Raw genomic sequence first — 11,424 nt, 5'->3', positions numbered from 1 at the left:
TTGTCTTCATGCATGACGGCCCGATGTGATCAAAGCCGCCAGGTAAATGGAAATGGGCAGGAAATCCCACATGTCCAAATTTGGCAGGAGGCTGGGCTTGGTATCATTATATGATGTCTTGTTTAAAACAAAACATGGTTATTGTTCTCTTTGAACATAAAAAAGACCAAACTTTCCTCCATGTTTCAGATAAGATGAACCTGATCTAGATTTAGATAAGATGCAGACTCGTGAAATCAACTGGAAAGTGCTTTCTGAAATAAACTATTGCCTCAATGCAAAAAATAAAATGAACATATGAAAAGAGCCACTGTACTTGGTTTTCTAAGGTCAGAGAAAAGCTAGAGTGCTAAGGGGCCTGTGAGGAGATCTTGTGGTTGTTCCGTTTGACCCTACAGGTGGAGCCCTAACACTGTGGCACACGTACCTGTCCTCCTTCAGGCTTCCTAGAATAGCAAATAGCTGGTTAGGATGTCTACAATTTACTTAAAAATACTTGGACAGAGACAATATAATACAGCTGTGTGTTTCTGAAATTAGTTTAAATTACATTTCAGAGACAGAAAACCATCTTAATCAGAATTTTTTTTTCTTTCTTTCTTTTTTTTTTTTTTTGGAGAGGTTTTTGCTATAGGGCGCATGCGCTCGCCAGACAGACAGAGAGAGACAGAGAGACAGAAAGCAAGAAATCACCCCCCAGGGGGGATGGCCACTCTGCAATCCCTTCTCCTCCATTCTCCTCTCGGGATCTTGGCACGCACGCACACGCGCCCGGTGTGAGTTTAAGCCACCGGGTCCGGGACTCAAACCGTGGTTAACTATGTTCTCTTCCAGCGACACTGCCGTTATGCTAACTGCTGGTCCCCTTAATAAGAAACTTATAGTCAAGGTGTGGTCAACTTGGATATAATCAGAACTCCTGGGCTCCCCAAGTGGTCTCATTTAGTACTTGAGCTGTCTTTAACTCCCCTGATGCCTAAGGCCATGCTAATTGTTACAATTAAGGTGAGAGATGGGTTTCCATTAGTGAAATTAGTAGCTTGTCAATTAACATAATAAATGTTAGAAATCAGTGAAATTGGTGGTGGTCAGATTTGAGGATTAGAGATATTCCCATGCTTTGATGAAAAGGATATTTAGGACAGAGGGGCCTTTTGGTTTATATACTCTTAGGGATGGTGTTTGAAATTGGAGAATTAAATGGTCCCACTTCCTGCCTTTGATTCAGAGGACTTTGTTGTTTAACCTCCACTAAAAAGTAACAGAATCCTGACTTTGTAAATTCTCACAGCTGTCTCTATGCAAAGGTGGGGCTGGAGCCTCTAGAATCTTAGCGACTTGAGACTTCTTTATTCTATTTTTTTCAAATGCTTATTCAATAAATGTTTGAATGAGTACCAGAATCTGGTTTTAGGCCTATTTTTAACATGCCCTGTTGGGCTTGTTATACCTAAAGCTGCCATAGTTTACCAAAAAGCACTTCATAGTTATGTAAAGCAAGTGAATATGGCTTTATTCGCAGCATAGTTGTTGGAGCTCCTTTCTCAATTTAAATAATATAGAAAATGTGGTAACACAAGTTCAGAGTCCAAAGACCAGATTTTGGGATCTTTCTTTTTTTCTTTTGGCTCTACTCATTAAAGTTCTGCCAGGCATTATGCAGGACAATTGTGGGACTCTGCTGAGAATATAATTCCTTTGTAGCAAGACTAGTGTCTCCCAAATCTGTTTTGAGAATTAAATTAGAAATTATATTTAAAAGTACTATGTAAATTATAAAATGCTTAAGGCAAATGTTCATTATTATGAAGCCATCTTACACTGAGGTGTAAATGACCAATATTAAATCCTTTCTGGGAGCAGAATGACTTTTTGGGGGGGGAAAGAGCAGGAGGTGATGGTGAGATTTTGATTTCCAGGCGAAAAGAAATGAACATGATGACATTAAAGGCAAAAGCTCTAGGAAAGACCGAAAATAGACCCTAAGGCACCTCTAATCTCCCTAATCCTTCCCTACTCCAGATTCTTAAATGTTAATTTTAGTTAAAGCTAAGCACCATTAGGAAGTTACACTTGCTAATGTGGCAAACAGAATCATTTCATTAAATGTTCTTTTCAAAATTCCTTTCATTATTCATAATAGTGTATGTTTGTGTGTGTGCACACGCATAGAAGAGAGACAGAGAGAAGAGAGAGAGAACGCTCCACGAGGTCTGGTCATGCCACAACCTCCTTCCTTCAGGCTTCTAGTTCTTTGGACCTTGGGCACTCGTGCATGTGCTTGGTGAGTCTCAGACTGACTGCACTGGGGGTTCAAACTACAGTTGCCATGTGGGATCCAGCTTCTCTTGCATACCACAATACTGCTGTACCATGGAACCAGGCCATGTAAACATTCGTAAAGGTCAAAGCCGAAGGTGCAATAAGTAGAATGGACAAGGAAGGCATAGACCTGGGGCTCCGGTCTCATGGAAGCAGGGGGAGGGGCGCACCCTGGAAGGAAGAGAAGCTGGCCCATCCCCAGTCCTCACTAGCCTAGGAAACGTATGAGTGAAGGCAGCATTATAGCAGCCCCGCCCATGGGCACAATCTGAGTGACACATCCCCTCTTCAATGCTGGTCCTTGCCTAACTGCTTTCCATTTCACAGAATGTGCACATGCATGGTCTCAGCTGAGGCCGGGAACGGGCCCCTCTGGTCAGTGGGAAAGTGAGATTTTATTTTGGTTTTACAAGTTCTGAATAAGAAGTTTAGGGGCCAGGTAGTGGTGAGCAGTGGTAGCATAACTGGACCCATATGGGAAAGGTCCTGGGTTTGTGTCCCAAGACCTCCCTGAGCACACTGGGAACACATGTGCCCAAGAGCCAGGGCAGCCGAGAACAGGGGTAGGTCAGGGTGTGAAAACCTTATTGGGGTGCCTGTCTGTTCCTCCCTTTCTCTCTTCTTCTACCCATCTCTTATGGAAGAAATAAACAAACTTTTTAAAAAATCAGAATAAGAGATTAAGAGAAATAGAGGGATTTTTCTCAAGATCACCTTGCAGTGCTAGGATTTGAGGACTGGTTCATTTTAATTCCATCTCAATATGTCAGAAGGTATTCTTGGGTTGCTCTCATCGGTGAGTGACTAAATGAGCCAAATCTCACATGATCACAATTCGAATTCTGCCCCAGTGGCTTGAAAAACCTGCTGGCACATGTATGTGCATGCTCCAAATCCCGGCAGGATGGAGAAATGGAGAAGGGATTGCAGTGTGACCACACCCCACTGGGGGATGCTTTGTCCCTCCCCTCTCTGTCTCTGTCTCTCTCTGGTAAGTACACATGGCCTTGGGCAATTAAAAACAAAAGGCATTCTCAAGGATAGGAGGCTTCCGAAATGACAGAGGAAATGTTAAGGAGAGTTGTTGGGCTGAAAGAGCATTTATTTGGCTTTCTGGTTCATATTTTTTTTTCCCTTAGAGTTAATTTATTTATGAGTGAGAGAGACAAAGATAAAGACAGCATCCTCAAGAGGATCTTTTTTTTTTTTTTTTGGAGAGGTTTTTGTTATAGGGTGCATGCGCTCGCCAGAGAGACAGAGAGAGACAGAGAGACAGAAAGTGAGAAATTGCTCCTCAGGGGGGATGGCCACACCACAATCCCTTCTCCATTCTCCTCTTGGGATCTTGGGCACACACACACACACACCCGGCACATGAGCTTAAGCTGCTGGGTCCGGGACTTGAACCGCAGTTGACTACATGGGAGTCCAGTGACATAGCCATTATGCTAACTGCTGATCTAAGGGGATCTTGATAACACAATCTACTGTCAGTTTCAACCAGCCCCAGCTCATGGACACATGTTTAGTCAGGGAGGTCTCCAGACATGAACCCAGAATCTTCCTTTATGGGTTAGCCTTGCAGAGTGTCAAGTTTCACCACTGTGCCATTGTCTGGTCCAGTCTTTTGGTTGATCTTTTGCTCACTTGAATCACCAGAGGTCATGTGAGACTTAGGATTTGGCTTTAAAAGTCAATGATCCCCTCCTCCTCTTTATTCAGACTGAACTAGAGACAGACTTCCTGAAGACTGATCCTCAGCTTTCCACATTTCTGCTTTACCTGTCTGGCCCTCCAGTTAGAAAGGCGACTTTCACTCTATCTGTGGATTTTACTCTCTGAGTATCCTCAGAAGCTGGTTCTCTGCTTCCTCTGACAACTTCTCGGAGGTACAATATTAAGATCCCAGCCGTGTAATTGCAATGGGCATTGTAAGGAAGGCCACGACTCCCCGCCAACCACAGACTAAACAGCACAGATGAGACTCTAAAAACCGGCTTAGTTTGCACAAAAAACACAACAGTGCCCTGCCCCCTGCCCAGCTGGGTGATGGATAGCAGTGTGCTTTATCCGTGCAGGTACTGGGTCTGCAGCTGCACACCACACGAACAGTTCTCCTCAGCAGGCCTGGCTGGGCTGTGACAGACCTAGAAAAGTGTCCTTTGCTACAAGGACAAGCAAGAAGCTGAAGCTTCCACTCACTTTATTTTATTTACTTATTTAGTTTTAGCTTTTTGCCAGAGCGCACATGTGCTCACCAGAGAGAAACAGATAAAGGAAAAGAGAGAAATCACTCTCCAGGGAGGCTGGCCACACTGCAATCCCTTCTCTTCCATTCTCCTCTTGGGATTGTGGACACACATGCACAGTTGCCTGGTATTCTTTTCGCCAGGTCGGCGGCTCAAACTGTGACCAGCCATGTGGGAATCCAGGGCCTTAACCACCATGCCACCTACTGGCCCCTCCACTCACTTTATTTTATTTTATTTTATTTTATTTTATTTTATTTTTGGAGAGGATTTTGCTATAGGGCGTGTGCACTCGCCAGACAGAGAGAGAGACAGAGACAGAAAGCAGGAAATCACCCCCAGGGGGGATGGCCATGCGGCAATCCCTTCTCTATTCTCCTCTCAGGATCCTGGGCACACATGCACACACGCCCGGTGTGTGTTTAAGCTACCGGGTCCGGGACTCGAACCATGGTTGACTACGTGGGAGTCCAGCGACATAGCCATTAATGCCAGCTCACTCACAGCTCCCTTTCTGCCCCTACTGCCAGTGTGTTAGAGCTGTGCGTTGTCAGTCACCCACAATGACCTCCCCAGCTCCTAGCTTAAATGCACAGTGTGACCCACATGAGTCGGGTACCAAGTGCCCTCGGCACAACCAGCTTTCTGCACTCTGAATAACCCAGATTAGTTCCTACTAAAGACAAGATATTTAAATTAGAAATACTTTTCCCCAGGTAATAGGTGACCCGATCCTTTAATCCAGTTTAAGTTCCACCCAAAATACAAATTCACTCTTGGCCTGGGAACAGAGGCGTGGCAATAAAATTCAACTTCCTCATAGCTGTGAAAGCAGAGAGCATCTCCATTTCCCCTTCTCACCCTCCCTCTCTTCCATAAATCACGTTGCTAGTGTGCAGGGCACAGTTACTACCACAGAGAGGAACTGGTTCCTCGGGCTATGTGGGCTGCCCCAACGATGGCTCTTGCGGGCTCTTAACTTTCTGGCAGAGGCAGGTTGTCTTCACCACAGAGGAAAACTCCCGTTTGGGGGCACAACCTGGAACTGGTGAGTGAAGCCAGAGACTAGAAGATGCCTGCATGGGCTGAGCCAGATGGACCTACCATCAGATCTGGAGGAGACCGACTCCCTAAACTAAAGGACACTCAGGAATATAAGGGAATTGTGGGGGTCGAAGAGGTCAAAGCCCTTCCCTGCAACCTTGCCTTCAATTCATTAACATCTCCTGAGAGTAGCAGGCCCAGTGCCTGGAGCCAAGGGGGGTGTCCCCAAAACTGTGAGGTAAAGTCCCAATACCCAATGAGGAACCAGTGGCCTCAGAGGGAGCTAGTACAAATTCACATAAAGATAACAGCCTGGGAACAAAGTGCTACCGCAGTAACTAGAAAGGTAATTCCAGCCCTACTCAACAGCGCGCCATGTGTGCAGGCCAGGAAGTCTATGAAGGCTGAGAGCACCATCATTCCTGAGCTCATTGGCCTGCAGCTCTGCTGGCCATCCCTGTTGGAGATGGCAGACTGGAGAAGGGGCTGGGAGCCCCAGTGGATCCTACCACCCTCCCCTGAAGGCGCAGAGCAGGGATGTCAGAGAATTGGCCTCAGCCTCCACGCAAGCAGGAAGTGAAGGGGAGAGGGCTGGGTGATAACCTGACCCACATTCCAGTCCTAAGCAGCCTTTCCTCTCTCCCAACCCCCCAGCAGAGCTGCTTCCGGCCTGAAGAACTGGGAGCCTGTTTGATTGTGGGAAACCAGGCGCCAAACCACTCCCTAAGGAGGCCAGAGACCCCTCCTGGCTGGAGGAAGGCAGCCAGCCAGGCTTCAAACCCCAAGCACTCGGGGGCAGTTGTGCTAAATTTAGACCAGGCAGGCTGGGGTCAATGCTGTGACCCTAAAAGGGGCTGACACTAACAATGCCCCTTAGGTTTCCCTTCCACAGACCTCCTGCCATGAAGCCACTATGCTAAATGTGACCAAGGCAGTACTAAAAACTGTCAGCCCTGGATGGCCAGGAGTCTCATTCTTGCTCCTGCAAATCCTTCTTTCCCCCTCCCCACCTCCAGTGTGTCTAAGCTACTGGTCAACCCAGTCATCGCCATCCCACTGTTTTCTCTGGTGTATGTCTCAGGTACAGGCTTAAAGACAGGATGAAAAACAACCCCCACTCCCAGCACCTTCGTTGTGGACAAGGCTTGCCTGTGCCTCAGCTCACATTCCAGGTGATGCAAAGTGGTCAATTTTTAATGTAACAGAGTCTCCCCCAATGCCAGAGCCTGCCCTATTAATAGATCCCCTTATCCCTGCTGAAAAGTCAGCAGCTCAAATGTCAGGCTGCACATCTGGAAAATGTTAAGGTGTTATTTGATTAACACATTTACAGCTTGGGCTTTCTGTGAAGGAAATTAAAGATGGTGTGTGTGGTGGGGGGAGGGAGCGGGAGGGAGGGGAGGTAAGGAGAGGAAGGAAGCTGTTTCCTTTTCTACAGCAACTGGTAAAAGGGCTGTTTCTTTCTGTTGCTTGGAGACCCACTCCCTACAGGATGATTGAGAACCACTGGGAGTTTTCTGGGCTTCCCCTGAATGAAGAGAGCGGTAAGTTTCAGGTTTTCCTCCACAGAAGACATGCAGGACTCTCTCAAGGAGTCTTGGATACTGTGCTTGCACAGGCCCTGTGCACGGGGAGACTATTTTGCCTGGCAGTCTCAAGCTTCAGGGTGAACTGAGATTAGGCCATAAAAGGGACTCTGGCTCCTACAGCCTGAAATTCTAGGATAAATGATTCTGCTGAAGGCAAAAGCAAACCTCATTCTAGTTCTTTGTAACTTAGCTGTGTCCCTGTCAATTTTAAAATAGTTCAGGAACTCGGGTTCCCGCCTGGCCAGCCAGTAACGGCAGAGGGAGCAAAAGTCCAGCTGCTCCAGGACCCGGCAGAATCCACTGTGTTGAGATAGAGCTCAGAGAAAAGTGAAAACAGCCCGAGACTGAGGTTATGGCCCGCTACACAGACAGCTTAGGGGGTTCTCATTCCAGAGACATGAACACCTCATGTTCCCCTAACAGCTCCAAGTCATCCTGTGAGCATGGTGAGCTCCCCGATGTGAAAACTGAAGGCTGGTTGGGAGGCTACAGCGGGGAGTGTCTTGAGTAAAAAAGCAAGATGAGAGCTAGAAAGTCTGTCCCCAGAAGCGCCGGGTCCCTTGGCAAAATGGGTATTTCTGTTCTGGAAATGGGCATACATAGAGTCTTTCCCAGACACACTCAGGCACCATCTGCAAAGCTTGACCTGCCTCAGATGATCTGTGCAGCTTGGCCCTGCATGTGCGGCATGAAAGCTGGGAGTTTTACAAGATGTGCAAAAAATACAGAGAGCCACAGTCAGCGCTCCGCTGCCCATTGTAGCAGGAAAGGTCTCTCACCACAGCAGACAGCCCCGACTCTGAATCCCTCCTCCAAAGACTCTGGCCGCAAAAAGGAACCCTCTCTTTTCAGATCAGAAAGAAAGCGACAATCAGATAGTCTACAGATTCGGCTTACCCTGCCCAGGTTGTGCGCCTCGGACGTCCTCGGCCAGAATTGCCTCTTTGCAGACAGATTCCTGTGCGCACACTGGCTGGAGCTGGACAAATTCCTTCCCAGCCTCCTGACTGAACACTGTGATGTCACCACTGGCCCTCCCTCTGCTCCCTAAAAGGCCATTCACACAAAGAAGGACTTTAACCCCCTTCAAAGAGGCCTGGCCCCTCCCTCGTTGGCCAGAGCCTGGAGAGCAGAGGCATTCCTCGTCACAGGCTGAGATGTGCAAAAAATACAGAGAGCCACAGTCAGCGCTCCGCTGCCCATTGTAGCAGGAAAGGTCTCTCACCACAGCAGACAGCCCCGACTCTGAATCCCTCCTCCAAAGACTCTGGCCGCAAAAAGGAACCCTCTCTTTTCAGATCAGAAAGAAAGCGACAATCAGATAGTCTACAGATTCGGCTTACCCTGCCCAGGTTGTGCGCCTCGGACGTCCTCGGCCAGAATTGCCTCTTTGCAGACAGATTCCTGTGCGCACACTGGCTGGAGCTGGACAAATTCCTTCCCAGCCTCCTGACTGAACACTGTGATGTCACCACTGGCCCTCCCTCTGCTCCCTAAAAGGCCATTCACACAAAGAAGGACTTTAACCCCCTTCAAAGAGGCCTGGCCCCTCCCTCGTTGGCCAGAGCCTGGAGGGCAGACGCATTCCTGGTCAGAGGCTGAGCGGGAAAGCAGGAGCTTGGTGGTATTGACTAAAACCTATCGTTGTCTTCTTGGAAGTTCAGAGATGGGTCTGGGGGACAAGCAGGGAATTGATATCCCAGTGATACCGAGGCAGCTAAAATTCTGAAAGATCCTGGAAAAAACTCTAGTTAAAAAGACTTTTCAGGAGAGCCTTTGAGTGTGTGGAAAAATAATAGATGCTTATTGAAGAAAATGTGGACAATAAAAAATATTCATCCTTCCTCCAGTCAGAGAAAAAGAGTTAAAATTGTATTGCTCTCCACCACCTTTCTTACAAACACATATTTAATAGAGTTGACACCAGAGTCTATGCAATTTCATAGCCGACCTTTGTTTTTCACTCAGCAAAGAAATTTTTAAATGTATTTGTTTATTTCTTCAGTGATCAAGAGAGACAGAGAGATACAGAACCTCAACATGGTCTTGATGCCACAACCTACCCCCAGCCTCAGACAGCCCTGGATCATGGGCGTGTGGATGCCCAGCACTCCTGGATCAGAAAGGTCTCTGGATGTGAACCCGGAACCTTCTCATGTAGGATTGCCTCACAGATTGCTGCATTTGACCCCTACCCCACCTTCTGGCCCTGTAAGATGTGTTTTAAGTGGCTATATGATAGCCTACCCTTAAGTGGACAGATGGATCTAAAGTCAGAGAGGAGTGCTCTAATTTCAAGGACTGTCTGAAGGAAATGGTTCCATCACCCCACAATTAACCATTCATCTTCTGTCACAGAGAAAACAGACCCACAAGTGTCGCAGATGTGTCCCTCACTCACTCACCATAGAATCAAAGCCAGCACTCCTTGAGTCTAATGGAGTACTGATGAAGGAGTTGTTCAGTGCCCTGGCCTGGGGACACCCATTGGCTTCAGCTCTGTCCCCAAGTTCCACCCACCTCACTCTCTGGAGCTCTACACTGACCCAGAAAATATGAGGCATAACTTAGGGTTTGTGTGACTAAGAAGTCAGTCAGAATTCCAGGTCAATTCAGCACCATGAAATACTTTTCCTTTTTTTCTCCTTTTATATAAAATTTTGCCAGAGGGTACATGTGTCTCACCAGGGAGAAACAGAGAGGGAAAGCAAGAAAGCACCCCCAGGGAGAATGGTCATGGTCCAGTCCCTTCTCCTCCATTCTCTTTCCTGTCAGGATTTTGGGCATGCAAATACATGGGCCTGTGTGTTTTTCAAGCTCCCAGGTCTGGGACTCCAGCTATGCAGTCAGTCCTGTGGAAATGAGCTGCCTTAATCAGCATGTATAGGTTGACCCCAGATGCTTGTTTTGTTCAGTAAAATTTTGGAGGACACAAAGAGCAGTGAGCTTTATCATAAACTTACGGGGAATGGACAGCAAACAACATGCACGGTCCTATGGCATCAATTGGTTTGGGGAGCTTGTCTTGGTGAAGAAGGGTAAACTGCTCAAAGACAGTGGTGGGTCCCTGGTGGCCCGTGGGTTAGCCAGCATCACAGTCTTCCAGGGCTCCTCCTTCACACTCAGGCTAAGGAAGAATAATCAGCGCAGATGGGTCCATGTAGGCTCTTTTATTTTATTTTTTATTCTTTTTAAAGAATATTTTAAAGAACTATTTTATTTAACTTTATTTATTTATTTAGTTTGACCAGAGAGAGACAGAATGAGACATAAAACATGAAAAAGAGCGAGAGTCCAGGTCTGGGACTCAAACTATGGTTGGCCGTCTGGGAGTCTAGTGTCCTTAATCACCATGCCACTTGCAGGCCCCACAGGCTCTTATACAGCTATTTACAAGATGTGAATTATATTTTTCATATGTTGAAATTTATTTAGAAATATCAGGGAGTTTCCCAATGACTGACTTGGTAGAACCAGGTCACCAGGGAGTTCTCTGGGAAGTCTGAATTTATGCTGCCCTTTGGAATAATTGGAATGTTCTGATGTGCAGCCAAAGGCATTTCAAGATGCTGCTTGGAACTCTACAGTAAAAAGGGGTGGGGAATCACATGCCAAGGTATGACATTGCTCTGCTTGAGAATGAAGAACCAGGGCAAGATCTTCCTCCCATTACAACGTGCCCTCAACCAGAGAAGCAAGAGCAGTCCCTGAGGTCCACTGCATAATCACACCTGCCCCTCTGCACCAGGAGGAGATTCATAAAATACTTGTTTAACATCTGCCCTTGGCCCAGCTGTGGTGACTCAGGCACTAGCGCACTGCTGTGCGATACTGGAGCTGGGGCCCTGGTGGACCAGAGCATGTGCGGTAAGGCGTGCCTAAGATCCCAATTGGCTAGAAGGCTGGGGGAAGGATCATGGTATGGGGGGACCCTGTCAGAGGTCCCTATCTCCCATTCTCTCTCAAGAAATGAATAAAACCTTCTTTTAAAAATCTGCCCTATTTGGCCCAGCAGGTGGCATGGCAGTTAAGGTAGCTGGATCTCACATGGCTAACTTGGTTCAAATCCTGGGGCTGGTGTCTTGAACAACACACCAGGCATGTGTACATGAATGCTCAAAATCCCAGGAGGAAAGTGGAGGAGAAGAGATTGTGGTGTGACCATCCCCCATGGGGGGGTGCTTTCTCTCCTCTCTCTCTCTCTCTCTCTCTCTCTCTCT

General features: G+C 47.2%; 1 protein-coding gene across 10 annotated transcripts in view; it reads right to left on the bottom strand.

Annotated features, from left to right (window-relative positions):
• Positions 1-11,424, bottom strand: part of PALM2AKAP2 (PALM2 and AKAP2 fusion) — a 403,573-nt gene that overhangs the window by 40,781 nt on the left and 351,368 nt on the right. Inside the window, exon 1 of one of the 10 annotated variants that reach the window (XM_027769416.1) lies at positions 8,548-8,645. The exons of 8 other annotated variants lie outside the window; for them this stretch is intronic. The gene's annotated coding sequence lies outside the window, so the exon portion shown is untranslated. Of the gene's footprint in view, positions 1-8,101; positions 8,209-8,547; positions 8,646-11,424 lie in introns of those variants that run through there. One more of the 10 variants, XM_027769415.1, reaches the window with a different exon arrangement.

Source organism: Tupaia chinensis, unplaced genomic scaffold (genome assembly GCF_000334495.1).
Source record: "Tupaia chinensis unplaced genomic scaffold, TupChi_1.0 Scaffold000081_1, whole genome shotgun sequence".
NCBI lineage: Eukaryota > Metazoa > Chordata > Mammalia > Scandentia > Tupaiidae > Tupaia > Tupaia belangeri.
This window is presented reverse-complemented; position numbering and strand designations above follow the sequence as displayed.